We start from the raw sequence: 19,184 nt of genomic DNA, 5'->3' as shown, positions 1-19,184 counted from the left end.
ATGGCGGGATAACTTAGACTCCTTTTTGAGGGACTGGCCGGTCGTAGCTCAAAACCGGGATGAGTGGAAGAAGAGGGGGGAGGCCTTTTCCCAGCAGTGGGACACAATGGGCTCGTTATAATATAATAAATAATATGATTATCAGTCTTTAGGTAAACATGAGTAAATAACTACTATGCAACAACAGAAGTGTTCCTCATCATAATAGGAGGTTTGTATATTTTTGCTGAATGTTTGTAAACATTATTACATTATGACATGCTGACTATGCATTTTAAAATTTAACGGTCCGATTCGAAGAATGATTAAGACACGTTTAAAATGTTGGAAAGATCTTTAAAAGATCGATAACTAAACGACATGTCAAATTTGCCGTTTATTTCGATTCCGCTGTGATCCCAGTCCTTCTATCTGCGATATTTCTAACGTCAAAGTGACATTGGTTGCCCGAATCGAGCTGCTTCTGTCAATTATACGACATACAAACGATATCTAAATGAGAACTTATATAAACCAGAACTTATCGTTATCGTATCGCATTCTTCGAATCGGGCCGTATGTTTATGTTACGCGAAGTCGAATATCGCGACGCTTAGTCAGCGGTAAAATGCGGACTTTACTCCCTAGTGCGTTATAGATACTCATCTATTTTAATTATCTAATAAAATAATAATTATAAACTTATAGGTATACTTACAGGTATATTGACTTGCTTTTAATAATAGCTGTGACGTATTCTGCTCCGCATTACAAAAAGGTTTTATTTATGGTTTACTTTTCATGTATTATTTTCTATTTGGTTTTAGAACCATGTCACAGTAAAATAGAATAATTTGAAATGTATGTAACCATGGGAGTCTGAAAATATCGTCGTAACAGCGATGACCTATTAATTGTAATTCTTTAAATATATTTTTGTGTTCAGTTTATCCAAGTGTTTCAATAAATAACGCGAGTTCAATATATCTGGCGACCGTGCATAAATAAAAAATAAAGATGGAATCGTGGAAACGCAAACGAACACAGTTCAGAAGAGAATTTACAACTCTCGCGGACAAGACGGCGAAGGCGGTGGAGAATAAAGATTCGGCAGCACCGCAGATTTTCGACCTCCTGTCCGAAGCGGCTTCGAGTTTGTTTGAAGCTGAAGCCACATTGCGAGACTTATGGGTCGAAAGTGAAGAATTTGACGAGGAACAATTTCATTCAGACCAAGAAAAGGCGATGCAATATAAAATACGTTGGCATCAAGTAAAAGCCGCATTTTCAAAACCACTTCCTTGCATCAGTAGTGCGTCGTCGCTACATTCAGCACAATCCAGCATCCAGCGAAGCCTTAAGCTGCCCAAGTTGGAGTTGGTTAAGTTCGACGGGAATATCAAATCCTGGCTCTCATTTTGGGGTCAATTTAAGAAAATTCACGAAGATAAAGTAATGGACGCAACTGATAAGTACCAATATCTTTTACAATCAATGACCCCAAATAGCAGCGCACGACAGCTTGTCGAGAGTTACCCACCTTGCGCAGAGAACTACAGTAAGGCAGTGGAAGCTCTAAAGGCTAGATTTGCTGGAGACGACTTACTCATTGAAACTTACGTAAGAGGTTTGTTAACATTGATGCAACAAAGAGGAGAGCCTAAAAACTTGTCGAATTTGTACGATAACCTGCAAACACACCTGCAAGCATTGGAAACACTCGGCGTGACAAAAGACAAGTACGCTTCAATGCTGTTTCCTATGATAGAGTCGGCACTGCCAGAAAGCATACTTCGTGCTTGGCACCGCAGTCAATCTGAAACCAGGGACCTAGCCAACCTGATGCAGTTCCTGAGAAAAGAGGTGGAATCTGAAGAACGGATTAAGCTAGCCAGAAGTAAAATGGAAGATATTACCCTAGCAGAGCAAAAGCCACCCACCGCTTGTTTTGTACAGTTGACAGAAGCCAAGAGTAATAAAGAAGCTTCCCGCAGACAAGGTGAGACATTTACATCAGCATGCATATGGTGTAGCAAGGACAACCACTCAGCCGTCGAGTGCTACAAAGCGGCCAAAATGACAGTGAGTGATCGTATCGAATTTATCAAAGGCAAAAAAGCCTGTTTAATTTGCTTGAAAGGCAACCACATCGCAAAGAAATGCAAATCTTTCCCAAAATGTCTATATTGCAAAAAGCGTCATTTTACAATCATGTGCGTCGACATTCCAGCGGATCAAGGCAGCAGCAATAAACAGTCGGAGACATTCAATAACGTGTCGTGTGTACAAAAGTCTGCAAGTACAACTTTATTGCAAACCGTGATGGTGAAACTTGTACACGACAAGAAAGAGGTCAGTATTAGAGCATTTATTGACAATGGTGCACAACGGTCCCACATAAAGAAAGACCTAGTGCAGAAGCTCGGCCTAAAATCTATCAGAAAAGAGGTAATAAGTCATTGTTTGTTCGGCGGGTTCGAGACGAAAAAGGAAGACTACGGAGTGTTTGACATATGCGTCAAGAACGTCGAAAACGACTTTTCTATGAATTTATCTGTTGTAGAACAAACAAATATTTGTAATTTTTTACCTAAAATAAGATCTTCTGTAATACTAGAGCAGCTGCGTCGAAAAAATATTATTTTGAACGACTCCATGACCGACTCTCCTGACGAAGTAAGTTTATTGATAGGTGCTGACTATTCTGGGTTACTACTTACAGGCGACGTAATACAATTAGATAATAACTTGACTGCTATAAAGACGAAATTTGGGTGGACCGTTCAAGGTCCTATAACGGGGCTTTACAGTTCCATGACAAACTCGACGACGACTTTCCATTGCTTAACAAAGATTGATCTTACAGATTTGTGGTCTTTGGAGGCGATAGGTATCAACGATCCCGCGGTACAAGCAACTAAGACAGCGCGCGATGAAGAAGTCCTCAGATCCTTCGAAGAAAACATCAAGGTCAATGAAGAAGGTCGTTATGAGGTAAGTTTACCCTGGCGTGACGTTCCGCGACCAAAAACTAATTACGATCTTGCCAAAAAGAGGTTAGATAGCACCATGGCTCGCCTTAAGCAGCTCGGTAAGCTCGAAGATTACGACAAGGTATTTCGCGAGTGGTTACAGCTAAACATCATTGAGGAAGCACCTGACCATTCTGTCCAAGGCCATTACATGGGACATCATGGTGTGATCAAGACCTCCAGTTTGACAACCAAGCTGCGTCCAGTTTTTGATTGCTCAGCCAAGGACAGGCATGGGATTTCATTAGTTGCTGATCTCGAACGTAAGAAAACTGGTACTGTTGCCATGCACGTTGAAGAAGAGTCTTTCCTAGACAGATTAACCTACTTCTCAAGCTACATCAAGTTGGTTAGAATGTTGTGCTGGATGTTACGATTCAAGAAAAAATCGACATCGAAGGAACTAACTTACGAAGAGTTCGAATACGCTGAGAATACACTAATAAGGTTAATACAAAATAAGTGCGTAAACTCTTTAATAAATAATCAAAACATACAAACCTTTGCGGATAAAAATGGCATTTTACGTCTAAACACGAAACTGTCACTTGGTAATGAAAATTACAATTTCAAGTTCCCCGTGATCCTTCCTGGTTCTGATCCGATAGTTCGGCGTCTAGTTGAGTATAGGCACATCGAGCTTAAGCACACTGGAGCACAAACGTTACTCAATAATCTACGTCAAAACTTTTGGATTATCGGTGTCAGGAAATTAGTCCGTAACGTTATACATCGCTGTATAAGATGCAAAAGATTTAAAGCAAAACGATGCCAAGCACCCACTGGAGTTTTACCAAAGGAACGAATGGAAGCGAGCACGGCATTTCAACATTCGGGCGCCGATCTAGCTGGACCTTTGACTTTACGCTCTGGTGCAAAGGCGTGGATCGTTCTATTTACCTGTGCTACCTACCGTGCTGTGCACCTAGAAGTGGTGGAGTCGCTGTCAACAGGTGAGTTTTTAATGGCACTAAGAAGATTTGTAGCACGACGTGGACGGGTAGAAACGTTATTTAGCGATAACGCTACAAATTTTCGCGGCCTGGACAATGCGTTTGGTTCCCTAGATTGGGACGAAATTCAACGATTTTCCTCAATAACGCGGATCAAGTGGAATTTTTTGCCTCCGGCTGCTCCTTGGTGGGGAGGGTTCTACGAAAGATTGATAGGATTTCTAAAACAAATCCTTCGTCGAGTCTTAGGAAAGGCATCTATCTCGCTTATGGAACTGCAAACGGTGCTCTGTGACTGTGAAGCGGTAATAAACAGCAGGCCACTCACATACGTAGGTGGTCAGAGGGATCTGCAACCGTTGACCCCCTCAATGTTTATTCAGCCGTTGATGTCAAATCGTTCAACCGACTTTGATGAAGTTGACAGAGTAGCCCTTAACGTCAGGCAACGATATTGCCAAGATTTGCGTGAACATTTGCGTAAACGTTTCAGGGACGAGTACATAAGTTCACTCGTACAAAAGCGTGAGCGGAATGGACCTGTACAACTTCAGCCTGGAGACGTCGTCTTGGTGGAGACTGAAGATAAGCGTGTGACATGGCCACTGGCCATAGTTGAAGAGGTTTACCCTGGTGCTGATGGCATGAGTAGAGTGGTTCGAGTTAGAACTGCAGCCGGAACAAAGGTGAGACCTGTACAACGCATTTTTCCTCTTGAGTTAAACTCTCATGACCGACTTGACTCGTCTTTTAGGCTAGTTGATACTGACTGTACTAGACAAACACAAACAGAGACAAATGATAGTAGTGAGGTACGATCGACACGAGCCAGAAGGTTGCCACAACATCTGTTTGACTATATTCTGGACTAGAGTAGCTTAACCTTCCGGTTCTTCCCGTTTGGGAGTGTGACGTATTCTGCTCCGCATTACAAAAAGGTTTTATTTATGGTTTACTTTTCATGTATTATTTTCTATTTGGTTTTAGAACCATGTCACAGTAAAATAGAATAATTTGAAATGTATGTAACCATGGGAGTCTGAAAATATCGTCGTAACAGCGATGACCTATTAATTGTAATTCTTTAAATATATTTTTGTGTTCAGTTTATCCAAGTGTTTCAATAAATAACGCGAGTTCAATATAATAGCAAAAATCATATATCAAATCCAATCAAAAATCATTCATTTTACGGCAACAAAGGCCCATTTATAGATACATTATAGGCTAACATAGATACAATAAATATAATCTTACAAACTAAATATATATCACTTTGGCGACATAACAGTCTTCTGATGCGCCACCTTTTCTCTAGTGTAGGTTTCGGCAGATTTCCAGGGAACCGCCATAACCGGAACACGGAACCAACATGTTGGTACAACCATAATACTTATCTAAACAAAGGCATTTTGATATTTCATTGTTAGTCAATATCGTAGTCGTTCGTTATTATGGTAATTTTAGGCTTCGGACCTTTTGATGCTAAAAAAACAAGGCTTGTTAACTGACAGCTTAAAGAAAACGACAAAACAGCAGACTCTTGGACGTAATAATTCCCACTTCAACACCAACGGGCTACAAAGTCAATTTTATTAGTTCTTATCTCGTCACCATAAAGTTCAAAAATCAATCTTCATTGGTACTAAAAATGAAGTTGTACTCATGTAAACCTGTCCATCCTCCGACACGTAAGAGTCGTGACTCCGCGCCGGTCGAAATCAGCTCTCATATACTGTTAATTGCCAATCAATTTGTCAAATTGGCCGGCGACCAAAACGAGGTGCATGCACGACACGACGGGCTACGAGTGGTAGTTAATTTGAGGTAATTCATATTCGTACTTGTTGAAACAAAAACCGACCATGTATAAGTGAGAAAAGCTCTAGTTACATTCGGACTTTACTACCGAATATTGCGGAGAGCAAGATACAATGCGAGTGGTGTTAAAATAGGATCCAAAGGAAATTTAATAAGAGATCAAGTTCAGACCAGTAGTGGAGATAATTCGTTATTATGATGAAATGAAGGCGGTTATCACACTGGATGCGATTCGCACGTCGCTCCGATGTGTGAGCGAGACAACGATATGCGCGTATTATAGCGACATCCTGCTCGCATCGGAGCGACGTTCGAATTCGCCGAAATCCTAAAAACTGTAAAATATAAAATTTACCTTACCATTCTTGCGGCTGATGGCAGTAGGTACATAGGCAGTAGTACATGTTTTCACTTTTGATCTAAAATCCTACACACAAGCTTCAAGCGGCAAGTATGAAACAGTCAATCTTAAGTGCTTACGAAATGTTAATATTTAATCTTAAGCTAGCAATAAAGGACTAAATCTATTTTCTGTCTAACTTTTACGGGAACAGCAGGCTTAAGACGGATATGTTGCCAACATTATGCCGAAAGAACCGTGAAAATATATTTTGTAGTCTAGGAGTGCAGTAGCGACTAAGTTGAAAACGTCCTAATTATAATATAAAATGTTATTTTTTTTAACAAGAAGATTAATAATTACAAAGCAATAGTTAGTATTTTCCAGAATGTTTGGTTGGATGGTTTACAAGCCTTAGGCATTTAAAAGTGACCATTTTACGTAATTTCACGTAGGGATGCGCCTTAAGACTATCTTTAGATATTGTTTCCTCAAAAACTATAGTTAGAGCAAGGGCCAATATTCTGTCCACACTCTTTTATAAAGTTTCGTTGCTTCAAACTGACCCTATCTGAGCCCTAGTGAAAATTTATTCGATGGCGTGACGTGACGTTTGCGTTAAGTCTCATTTTGTATGGGATTTAGAAACAGCGCGCCTAGCGGGACGTTTTGGAAACTCAAAATCACATACAAAATGACACTTAACGCAAACGCGTACGTCACGTCGCGCTATCGAATAAATTTACTCTAGGGGTACTGAACTAGCTTCGATAATATATTGGTGATTATTTGAATGTGACAACGAGCTATGGCGTCCATTTAATACGTCTGCCTACGCATAAGAAAACATACACAGTATGAGCTGTGAGCAGAGACCGAGGTTCCGTAGACATTTTTTAAATGGTATTGAAAAACTATACTCGTATTTATAGTTAAAATTGCAAAATAAAGCATGAATAGTTATATACCCATTTCCTGAAACTGCCAGACGTTTATACTTGTTCAAACCATTTACGTTCTTAATTATTGCGTGATAAAGATTATTATTAAGTACAACTATTGATTGTAGTATAAACTAGCATGACCTTATTTAACGTAAACTTGCTTACAATTAGAAAACAGTCTTCGCGTAATCTCTTACTGTGGTTATGAGCTGTTTAATAAATACCCTGCCTATGAAGCCGATGGTCCTGGGTTCAAATCCTGGTAAGGGCATTTTTGTGTGATGAGCACGGATATTTATTCCTGAGTAATGGGTGTTTTCTATGTATTTATGTACTTATATATATCGTTGTATTGGTACCAACACAAGCTTTGTTGAGCTTACTGTGGGACTTAGTCACTTTGTGTAATAATGTCCTATAATAAATAAATAAAAATGTGCTGTTTTAGTGAAACCTTATTGATATTTATAGTTTACAGTCCAGTACCCCTAGTGTAACTTTGATCGACATCATAACGTGACGAACGCGTTTGCGTTAAGTCTCATTTTGTATAGGATTTTGAGTTTCCAAAACGTCCCGCTTGGCGCGCTCTTTCGAAATCCAATACAAAATGAGACTAAACGCAAACGCGTACGTCACGTTTGGAAATCGAATTTATTTACACTAGGGGTACTGATTTCTTTACGATTTGACATCTGTCAACTCTCTAAGAATTGCAACTACATACTTGTATATCCCATAGGCGCTAAGCACACTGGATCCGATTTGCACGTCACTCCGACGTGCGAGCGGGATGTCGCTATAATACGCGCATAGCGTTGTCTCGCTCGAACATCGGAGCGACATGCGAATGAGATCTAGTGTTCTAAGCGCCATAGCCTCCAAGTTGGCACCGCTATCGCTCATACAACCAAAAGGTACCTATCATTTTTGTTATCTGCATTGCGTGATAGTATGCGTATTGCTCAAACACAGTATCACAGCATCTGTCATCTGAGTTATTTCCTATATAACCAAATCTGAACCCCTAGTGTAAATTTATTCGATAGCGTGACGTGACGTACGCGTTTGCGTTAAGTCTCATTTTACACGGGATTTAGAAAGAGCGCGCCAAGCGGGACGTTTTGGAAACTCAAAATCCCATACAAAATCAAAGTTACGTTTCGCTATGGAAAAAATGTACACTAGGGGTACTGGTTTAAATTAGTGTTACCAAAGTTGTGAATACTCGAAAAGATTGCAGAATTATGAGGTCGCTAATGTTAGAAGGTACATCATTTAGTTTTTTATTGTTAAATGTTTTAGTTGCTATCTCTTTCTACTCAGGGTGCGTAGCCAACGTGCCAAACATTAACGCTCCGTAGCGAACGAAACGCAACTGTCACTGTCGCGCTAATATGGAAGAGTGATAGAGAGATGACTACGCTACGCTACGGAGCATTAACGATTGGCACGTTGGCTAAGCACCCAGTACCCAATGAAGTCAGTGCGAAGGGAGCGAAAAGCCATATATTATCAGACGGAAAATAAAATCATGGCCAACTTTGTTAGCCCTTCTGATGGCCGTTTTTTTACAACATACATACAACGTATATCGCGTGTACGGTTAGGGTCAGTTGTCCTAGGTTGAAACAAACGGACACAGTGAAACTTTGCAATATCTTGGAAACTAGATGTTACCAGCTAGTGCCGGCTATCAAACAAGGACGGGCTCAGGGACCCCCCGCATCTCCCCAATACGCGAACACGCCTCGGGGAAAGAGCACGTTGCTGCGCGCGTTAATATAAATTCGTGTGGCAAAAGTAAGTTGTTTTATCTATTTTTCTCGATTTTTAACCAAGAAATAGAAACGAGTTTGGTGTTATTCAATTTTTTGTTGTGTTCTATGTGTATTAAAGTTTATTTGGAGCTAAATTTTTTTTTAATATCGTTCACTCTTTGGTGCAGTTTTGTTAAATTGTTTGAATAAACATCCGGTTGTCCGGATTCCATTCTTACATCCATTTTTACAATAGTGTACAATGAATCATGTCTCGTGTTTCATTGTATATTATGTACCATTATATATTATGTAGAATTATACACCAAGTCATAAATTGCAATAGGTTACCATTTTTACAAAATTATTTTAGATTGGTTTTTAAGTTGTTTTTGTTAATATGTTCAGTTCAAAAATTGTTTGTCAAATTCGTTTTATGCCAATAATCTGGAAACCACCTCCATACATTGCCTTATAAAAGGCGGAGTAGTCAATGTTTTATAGAGTGGTTATTAAAAACCTATACCAGTAGAGGGCAGTAGAGCGTTGGTTGCCAACTAGGGATTAGAAACCGGTTAACCGAAAACCGGTTAACTGAGATTTTTGGGCTCGGTTAATAACCGGTTTTGCGGATCCATAAACTGGTTAATAACCGAAATTTCATTTCTTTCATAATTTGTTTTTGACCATCCTACTTTTGTTTTTTTTTCTACACTTTTATCTAAATTATCAACCTACTTGGCCGTATAGCATTGTTTCACTGTTGATTACCAATGCCATTTTTTGTTGACAATGAAACGGCATTGTAACAGGCCAGGTGTTTTACTGAACACCAAGTTCCAGTATACAATGAAACAAAACCATTATTTTTTAAATAACTAAAGAATTTATGCGAAATTTGTGGAAGTAAAATACCATGAAAGTTTATGATAATTTGTCTATCCTATTGCAACATATAAGATACTTAACTTTAGCAACGACTGATATAGGATGGTTTATATGTTGAACGTTTCATTGATGGCAAGGTTTAAGGTCACATGTCTAACATTAAAACAGTCGTACACAATAAAACTTCACGTTATTTATAAAACACTATGTTGCCAGAAAGTGTATGATATCAAGCATGGAGATGCTCAAAACCCTCCCGGGCCCACCTAGTTGGCAATCATGCTCCGTGGACATAAAAGGCGTACCTTTCTTGCAGCATGCCGTACGCGCCGACCAGATTCTCGATTCACAATGAAACTTTAGTTGTGTACAATGATACAAGTCTTTCGCTCTTATATATTATTATTTCGGCAATCTTATAAGAGTTCCATATGTCGGAAACCTCTTAAATAACCAATTTCAGAGTACCACTATTTTCTCCTTTCCTTTCTCATTAATTGATTTAAAGCTTATATGTATTAATGTCACGTATTTATAACACTGTTTCAATGTTTATTAACCATGTTTCAGGGTAGACTAAAATTATTACATTTGTTTAACTGTAAAAATTGGAGTGTTTCATTGAAAACATGCATAAGTACACAATGAAACAAAACTCATTTAAAAAAAAGGATTATAATACAGAAGCTGTTAAAGATAAGTAGAAATCAAGAATGTCATACGATAGCCAACTAAATTGTTTATCTTCATACGAAATATCATACTCATAACTTTAAACAACAGAGATAGGAAGGTTTGAACTTTTGGTGTTTCATTGATCAACAACTTAACCTATACATACCTTAATATGGGAACAGCATACTTTAGTATTGAAATTTGAATCTGAACATGATTTGATAAAGCGATTAATACCAAATCAATATCAAATTTTGTTCAATTTAAGTTAAGTTGGAAAGTAACGCCAACACCGACCTTTACGGACCTAATTAATGTAGGGTTGTATGGATCAACTCATCGAGCCTTTATATCTCATTCAATCTCATGTTATTCTTTCGTCTATTTTGATACTTACTAATAACTAGATGGTGGATATTTAGAGTGTGACACTCATTACCATAATAATAAAGAGAGCGCTGGTGGCCTAGCGGTAAGAGCGTGCGACTTGCAATCCGGAGGTCGCGGGTTCAAACCCCGGCTCGTACCACAATGAGTTTTTCGGAACTTATGTATGAAATATTATTTGATATTTACCAGTCGCTTTTCGGTGAAGGAAAACATCGTGTGGAAACCGGACCAATCCCAACAAGGCCTAGTTTACCCTTTGGGTTGTAAGGTCAGATGGCAGTCGCTTTCGTTAAAATTAGTGCCTACACCAAATCTTGGGATTAGTTGCCAAGTGGACCCCAGGCTCCCATGAGCCGTGGTAAAATGCCGGGACAACGCGAGGAAGAAAAAAAAAACTCATTACCAAAATAATAGTTACAGTCGACGTTAAATATATGTTTTCATTTTTCACCTTATTACAAAGGAGTAAGGTGCAAAAGTGTAAACATAATCTTAACGTTGATCATGTCATTCATGAAGACGCGTGCCTTGACAGGTAACGTCATGTTATTAAAGGTTAGCTTTGACAAATCGTGGATGACACGAACTTATAACGTGTAACGTAAACTGTACCTAAAATATTCATTGGTTTTTTATCATTATCAAAATATGTTAATAAATTAATGTTTTTGTTCACAGGTAATAGGACCCGTTTTTATAAATTGGCGCATATAAATATCCTGATTAAAATCTTCCGACAGTAAAGTACTGGTAACATTAAAAGAGAAAATACGTGATCGCGGCGGGCAAAACATCCCACCTTATCGCTTGCCATAAGGACGTGATTTGATTGTATCTTTATAGGAATAACCTGACAAGGCGTTCTTGCGGCAAGCGACGAAGTGGGACGTTTTTCCGGCCGCGGACACATAATTTTAGTTAAGGCAGTATGAGCCATCAACAGCTTAGCTTCATCAGTCCAAGGAACCTAACGAAGTGTCATTAATTGATAGAAAACGCCAAAAGTGAAATAATGTATGTACGGAAGGTAGAGGTAAGCAATAGAATCCCCATATACCAAAAAGTGTCCGTCAAAAAAAACAAAAATCAAATCATAGACAGCGCACTTCAGTCCGTCAATAACGTCTAAGTTCTTTTCTTAGCTACTCTAGTGCTGCTCTGGAGAAATTTGGAACTACTATTTATAGCTGACAGCTGGACACTTTTGCAACAGTTCTGCCTATGGAGACTGTATTTCTCACCTCTACGTCTAAATGATCACGTCACTTTTCGTAGCAACTGTCTTCACAATACATTTTTACAGTTTGGCGTTTGTCATCTTGGCTAGAGAGGTTTGATGTACGATTGTCATCTTGGCTAGACTCACTAGTTTTCAAAAGTAGGACGTTTTATAAAAATAGTACAGGGTGATATGTAATAAATATAAGGATTATACGTATATAGCACAGGATTTATACTGTATTAATGATTTATAAAAAAAAACGGACTTAAAACTGTTTTTTTATTTATTTTAAAATGTGTTAAATTACACTTGACGGTTTTGCAAATATCATAAAATACTCAAAACAAAATTTTACGGCAACAAAACATAAAATGACAAAATAATTGGCTTAAAAATAATTACTTAGTTAATCTAAAATTGGCCATTACGGCATGGTACCGAAGACGCTGGCAGCATTTCCTCGCTGGATCTTTAAGCTTATTGAGGTAGCTGCCAGCTCTTTGGTCTCCTATTTCGTACCTATTTTTAAAATAAAACCTATTTCATCATATAGATAAAAGTTGTAATATGTTTCTACGTTATGAACCCACTAAGTCAATGACATCCATAAAAGTATGAATTAACAAATCCACAAAAACGGAACTCTAAAATAATTTTCTCCCAAAAATTCTTAACTTTCTAAAAGTTACGCAAGAGTCAACTAAATTAAACGTATACTAAACAGGCTTTAAAGTCGTGTTATAAATAAAAAACTAAATTCAAAGGTCGTTGAAAAAAACGAGCTTTATAAATATGTATTAATGGTCCGATTCCAGTTTCTATGTGAGATACAGAGTGATCATATTTCTTTTCGACTGGAAAAATATTGTCTGATCTAATGATGTAACGGATTTTGTTATCTAATTTTGTTTTAGGAATATATATTGAAACTGATTAAATTATTCAATGACAAATAATGTAGTCAGGTTGAAGATGGACTACCGGTCATTAAATTTGAGTATTAGTTTTGTATTTAAATTGTAATTTTGTGGTTTCATTGTTTAATCAAAACAGTGCGTTGTATCAGATAAGCAATACCAGAAGTAATTAATTCCCAATTAAGTACTTTTATCAATTGGCTCATTCAAATGGTTCTCAACAGGCAAATATAGTTTATAATACAAGTACAGGTAACAGGAGACATCTGCACTTACGCATCTAGTATAGCTCATGAATAGCAAAGAAAATTTGAAATAGAGGTGGATTTGTCAAAGAAAACTTTGTAGTCACAGTAAATTTACTGCCATCTTTAGGCCACTAGGATCTATATTAGAGATTAAGAGATCACTTTTTAGCGATAAGACCGCCTGTTGTTTACCTCTTCTTTATGTGTTGTATTATTTGTACTGTTTCTGTATTGAGGTGTGCAATAAAGAGTATTTGTATTGTATTAGAGTTCCACCAAGCTATGTCAAAGTTTAGGAATGTCAGCGTAAACGATAAATTTGTCTGACTGCGGGGTTCGACTATATTACTGATTATTTTATACAAAATTGTAATTTTGTTGCAATCGTGTGTTTCTGACACAAAATATTAAAGTTTACGTCTTTCTTTGAGGATTCGAAAGGCTACTAAATAAATGGCCGATAAAACAGACCACGTTGCTAAAAAAAATCAACCTGTAAAGCCACTGGAAGTTTGCAAATGGCCGCCATTTATGGCGAGTCCATCCGTCGCCCCAATGCTAAGTGGATCAGTGGAAAGCTGAAGGTAAACTAGCTAACTGGATAATTTTATTGAGATAAAGTACTCTTAGATAACTTGTCACGACTTATTAGGTTTATAGAAGACGTGCAAACGTGATTATGTAGTGGTTTGTAAAAAGGACGTATGCGCCAAATAGTTTATATCATTGGTTTGCCTATTAATTAAAGCTACATAACATTTAGATCCTCGTTTGCAAAAGGACATAGGTACTATTATATTTTTTGTACTAGTAAACATATTTTCGTGAAGGCCGTTTGAGATAAGAAAGATTAAAACATTAAACATTTTGGAATACGAATTAATACTTCAATTGTAGGCGCGTTTCATAATAAACCCATTTATAAATTATATTTTAAAATATGAATGTAATGAGTTTGAATTCATAAGTATGCATTCACAGCTATGTCAAATGCTGTCTAGAATTTATATTCGGTCTGATTGCCTCACAAAATAAAACTACTTGTAAAAAGCATAATTGTTCTATAATTTTATTATATGATTAACTTCTTACCATTTACTTTAAAATAATATCTTCAGACATCTAGCTGTCACTTCTTAAGTTTTATGGACTTACTGGCATAAAATAATGATGATATTATGCCACATTATGTCACAATGACACTTTATGAGAAATCGACCGGATGTGAGAGGTATCTATTGTTTTGTATTGAAATATATCACCGAACATTTATCTATGAATATGTTAAGTGTTATACAGTAACGATGACAGCAAATACATAATATAAAACTTAGTGTCAAATGTCATAAACTACATATATTTAACTAATATCCGCTGAATAATTTTAGTTTAGTTGCTATATCTCCTCTTAAAATTTTATAATATATGTTATGTTGTTTAGAAGTTGATTTTTGCATAACTTATTATTATATTTACATAAATTAATTTTATTTAGTGGAAAATTTGCGAGACACCACAGCTGTTGAGATGTTATGTCGCCATGACAATACGTAACTTTGTGTCGATAAAAGTCGGGAATGATGTATATCGACAATATAAAATAGTATAGGCGTTGCCATTATTTCCGTCTGATCTGATATTTTAAGGACCCGCGCGAAATCGCCTTTTCATACAGACGTAATCCTCAATTTTCCCTCTGAATATTTACATTATTCTAAATATTTTGACACAATTTTTTGTATATCAACCACATCTGTGTCCCTTCGATTTTCGAAACTTAGGAGCGTAGCTATGGTTAAAATGCGTCATATTGTCTAAAAATATTTTTCATAATGTCAATATCTACAGAGGAAAATGGGGACTACGTTTGTATGGAGAAGCGGCCGTCCCCTTTCCTCTTAACGCGCTAAGCTTTCAAACTACCTCTTACACTAAAAAAGTCTTACCGAAACGAATGGACTCCATTATTATTTTAAGTTAGATACTTAATCTTATAGCTTGGTTTGAGAATAAATCTTAGTAAGTTGGTTGTTTTAGATGTACCTATGGCTTATAAAATAAATAAGATTAAAAAAAAAAAGTTGGTTGTTTTGTGTTAAGTTACATCAAAAATTTGTTTTGTATACAGCGTATATTTTTGATACGACCGCATAATCAAAGGCTAGTTAGTTTAGGCTTTAATGAAAACACTGTCATAGGTTTTATAAAAAACATGGACGGCTTTTATTTTTCCATATAAAATAATTCAGCAAACAATGTATCACTACATACATCCTTTGTTTTAACTCAAACTCCTTTATATGATTTAAAGCTAACATGGTCATTTTTAGAAATAGGGTTTACTATGAATATTTATTTTGAAGAGTGTCCCATATTTCGGACACATTCCATCTTCTCGAAATAACTGGCACTTGTGAATATCTCGTTTTCATAGTAAAATAAGGTCACGGGTAAGTGTGGCTGAGAGCTAATGTGGCTGGCCTTCACATTGGGGCATATTAACACATTTTTTTTGTTCTACATCGGTGGCAAACAAGCATACGGCCCGCCTGGTGGTAAGCAGTCTCCGTAGCCTATGTACGCCTGCAACTCCAGAGGAGTTACTTGCGCGTTGCCGACCCTAAGACCCCCCCCCCCGCCCTTGTTGAACTCATCCCCTCCCCTCGTTGACATTGATTAGTTTTTTTTATTTCAAGTTCATACATTTGTTCCACACAACAATGTTTCTTACATTAAACTCGCTTTAAACACTAAGCAATGATGAACCAGGCCTATGTGAAGGCCAGCCGCACTTATCCCTCAGCCGCACTTAACGATATTGACCTTACCTACTTAATAAAAGTGGCAGTTTAGGCAATTTTGATACCTGCACACCGAAAATAACTACCAGTTACCATTATAAATGTCAAAGTGACTGATAACCACAACATGTTGCCATGTTGTAACATGCTTAACTAACATTGCACTTATGCCATTCATATTTTACTTTACAGCGCTTAAAAAAAAATAAAAAATATTTTGTTAGTAAAGAATCCATGTAAACATCGACGAAGCGAGTACAAGCTGGTCCTCAATGGTAATGAACGACTTGACAACCGTGTGAACATTTGAGCATGCATTGCACAAACGCCCTTGTGGAGTATGTTGATTTGTTCATTCAGTACCACGAATACGCATAACCTGCAGGCATTTTAAAGCTTTGTTTATTTAGCGTGTTTCGCTTTTTGCATAAGTTGTACGAGTACCTTATATTTTTACATATACCTAATATATTTATTATAAATATCGGTCAATCTTACGCAAATCGACCTAATCCCACAGTAACCACGGTGTGCTCAATAAGGCTTTTTGAACATCTTGAACATATTGTATATATTTATTTATATATTTATTGCATATTGTAAACATAAATGTGTGCCTAATTAAGTTTCATATTAAGGCTTGTAATGTTTTGCAGCATTGCCTGTAAACATTTTTCAATGTGGTGTTAAATAAAAAAATTCTATGTCTATGTCTATATGGCTCTAAGACACAAATAATAAGGTCGTGTTAGTATTTTTGAAGTGAAAACTTCTTTAGCGGCGCTGTGCACTTTTTGTGATGGAGAAAAAATGTTAAGCTCGCGACAGGTCACGTGACCGACAGATTCGACAGATTCGTAAGACGGGTACGTGACCTGATCGAAAATCTGTGACAATGTCATTAAAATTGTAATAGTTCTGAAGTGTTACATGTTTAATGTAATATAAATTGTCATGTTTGTATACGATAGCGCAATAAACGAATATTGTTTTTTTACCACATAAATGATAGTACTTTTACACTGATAATTAAAGCAATTCGTGCTAAATTATTCCCTAACCATTCCAGAATATCAAAAATGCACAACGTTAATATTCCAATTTTCACTTATGCCGGCACTCCCGGCAAAAATGTATTTTTCTACTCATCGACTGTAATGGTTGAATTAAAAAAAAAAAAAAAAGCATTTATTTCGGACAATATCCATAGGTAAAACAATCAAAATATTTACATATAAATTACAAAAAATAAAATAAAAATATGAATTAAATTAAATTAAAAATACGGAATAAGATTAAGATTAAGATTTCGTATACCAAACTATAATTGCGGACTTTTCATGTATGGGCTCAACTATAAAATTCATATCCCATAGAAAAGACTTCGCTCGTTTATGTCTTTTGTACTACAGTTTTGTCTAGTGAGATACCAATTTTCATTGTTATTTAGGTTTTATAGGAAAAAAAATCTTTAGGTCACTTTTTTTTTTACAATAGCGACAATAGTAATTTTGTATACAATAGTGATATAATCAAGTTTTTCAGTCTCGTACCTTGCTTAGGTAACTCAGCGAGTGTCGTGCATAAACACGGTACTCTGAACTGAAAAGCTTTCTATTATATCACGATTGTATAAAATACTGTCAAACGTTGGCTTGTAAATATGTTTGTGAATTCGACCACGTCCACGTACTAGACATATTCCCTTATGGCTAGATGTTAATAAGATTTTTATATCACCGATCTGAATACTTGAAAGGTTCGTGGACTAGTTTTTAGTGGGGCCCAACGCAAAAATATAAGTGTTATATTAAGTTGTTACACAAAGGCGTACACAAAGGCCTTAACGACAACATATGTCTTAACGATAAGTACCGTACTATTATATTTAACCATTGTGAAGTCGCAAGCAATACTATCGTAATTTTAGTTATAAATTGGTTTTGTTTACATCGATGCAATGATTCTGAAGTAAGACTAGGCAAATCCAAAATGCGGATCAGTTGCCCAGGAGATCTACTAATTTATACTGTTAAGTATTTACTAGTATTTTAACTAAGTATATTGTAAATTCACGCTATGGTTACATTTCTTTATTGACTGATCGAGGGTGAAGTCTCTGTCTCAGCTTAAAAAATTTTCACCGATTCAGTTTTAGATAGAAAAGACCTCAGACTAGCGTCTTTTGAGCGTCGGCGTCTAGTCAGCGCTAAGGAAAATGGCGTCACTGTGCAGTTGCGCCAACGTTGCATCGACCAGCAGCCATAGAATTGGCTAGACGCCGACGCTGGGGTGTCGCTAGTGTGGGGTGACGCTTCTTCAACCGGAAACATCACCTGTGACACTCATATACATACACGTAACATATCCAGATCAAGTTCATAACCGGTTATTGCAATCGGAATACACCGCCCAGTCTCCTTAAATACCCCAACGGAACTACAGATAATATAACATAGTCGCTTCGGAACGCGCGCATCTCGGCCTTGACAGCGTGACTTTTGTAAATGTCGGGAAGTAAAGGCCGCCATTATAGTCTCATAACAGGCATCATCACTCAGCATCATACAGTATAATGTGCATTCTTGTTATTCTGTGTTAATGAAAATTAACATGGCATCTGGTGGAGTGTTTAGTGATTGGAGATTTTATTGATATTGGTTATAGTACATTGCATCCATGATGACGCGCAGATTTGTCAAATCTAACCTTTAATAATATAACAATACGAGTCAAGGCCCGCGTCGTCTTGAATGACACGATCTATGGACCAATTATTTATAATTATTTATCAATAACTTTCGAGCAATTATCAGAAATATTTTATATTTGTTTATCGCGTTTATCTACTGGTTTTTATTAATGTTATTTTTACACGTAAAGATGAGTTATAAAATAATGTCATAAAGTCGGAGGAATGAATATTTAAAACAGTGTTAGGTGTGTCAAATATTATGAAAACTAGAAGCGGATATTTTAGGTACATTATTCTGTACGCTACTCCTACTATTGATATTGACTGCACCTTGGCAATTGGATACTTAATACACCATTAGGCTATCTATACCTAATATGCGTATGCGTCCTACCTAATCATGAGTAATAATCAGTAAGTTGGTGCCACCGCCTCAATGCCTTAAGTATTTCAAGGTAGGCTGCTCTAATGAGCAGGGCAAATATTCGTACTTAATTTTTTGCGACCTAATGACATTTA

General features: G+C 36.9%; 1 protein-coding gene across 2 annotated transcripts in view; it reads left to right on the top strand.

Annotated features, from left to right (window-relative positions):
- LOC133524968 (glutaredoxin domain-containing cysteine-rich protein CG31559-like) overlaps positions 1-19,184 on the top strand; it is a 130,479-nt gene that overhangs the window by 29,746 nt on the left and 81,549 nt on the right. Inside the window, exon 1 of one of the 2 annotated variants that reach the window (XM_061861143.1) lies at positions 11,512-11,532. The exons of the other annotated variant lie outside the window; for it this stretch is intronic. The gene's annotated coding sequence lies outside the window, so the exon portion shown is untranslated. Of the gene's footprint in view, positions 1-11,511; positions 11,533-19,184 lie in introns of those variants that run through there. 2 annotated transcript variants of the gene reach the window in all.

The sequence above is a fragment of the Cydia pomonella genome, chromosome 14, assembly GCF_033807575.1.
Source record: "Cydia pomonella isolate Wapato2018A chromosome 14, ilCydPomo1, whole genome shotgun sequence".
NCBI lineage: Eukaryota > Metazoa > Arthropoda > Insecta > Lepidoptera > Tortricidae > Cydia > Cydia pomonella.
The sequence above is the reverse complement of the archived record's forward strand: the minus strand, read 5'-3'. Positions and strand labels throughout refer to the sequence as shown.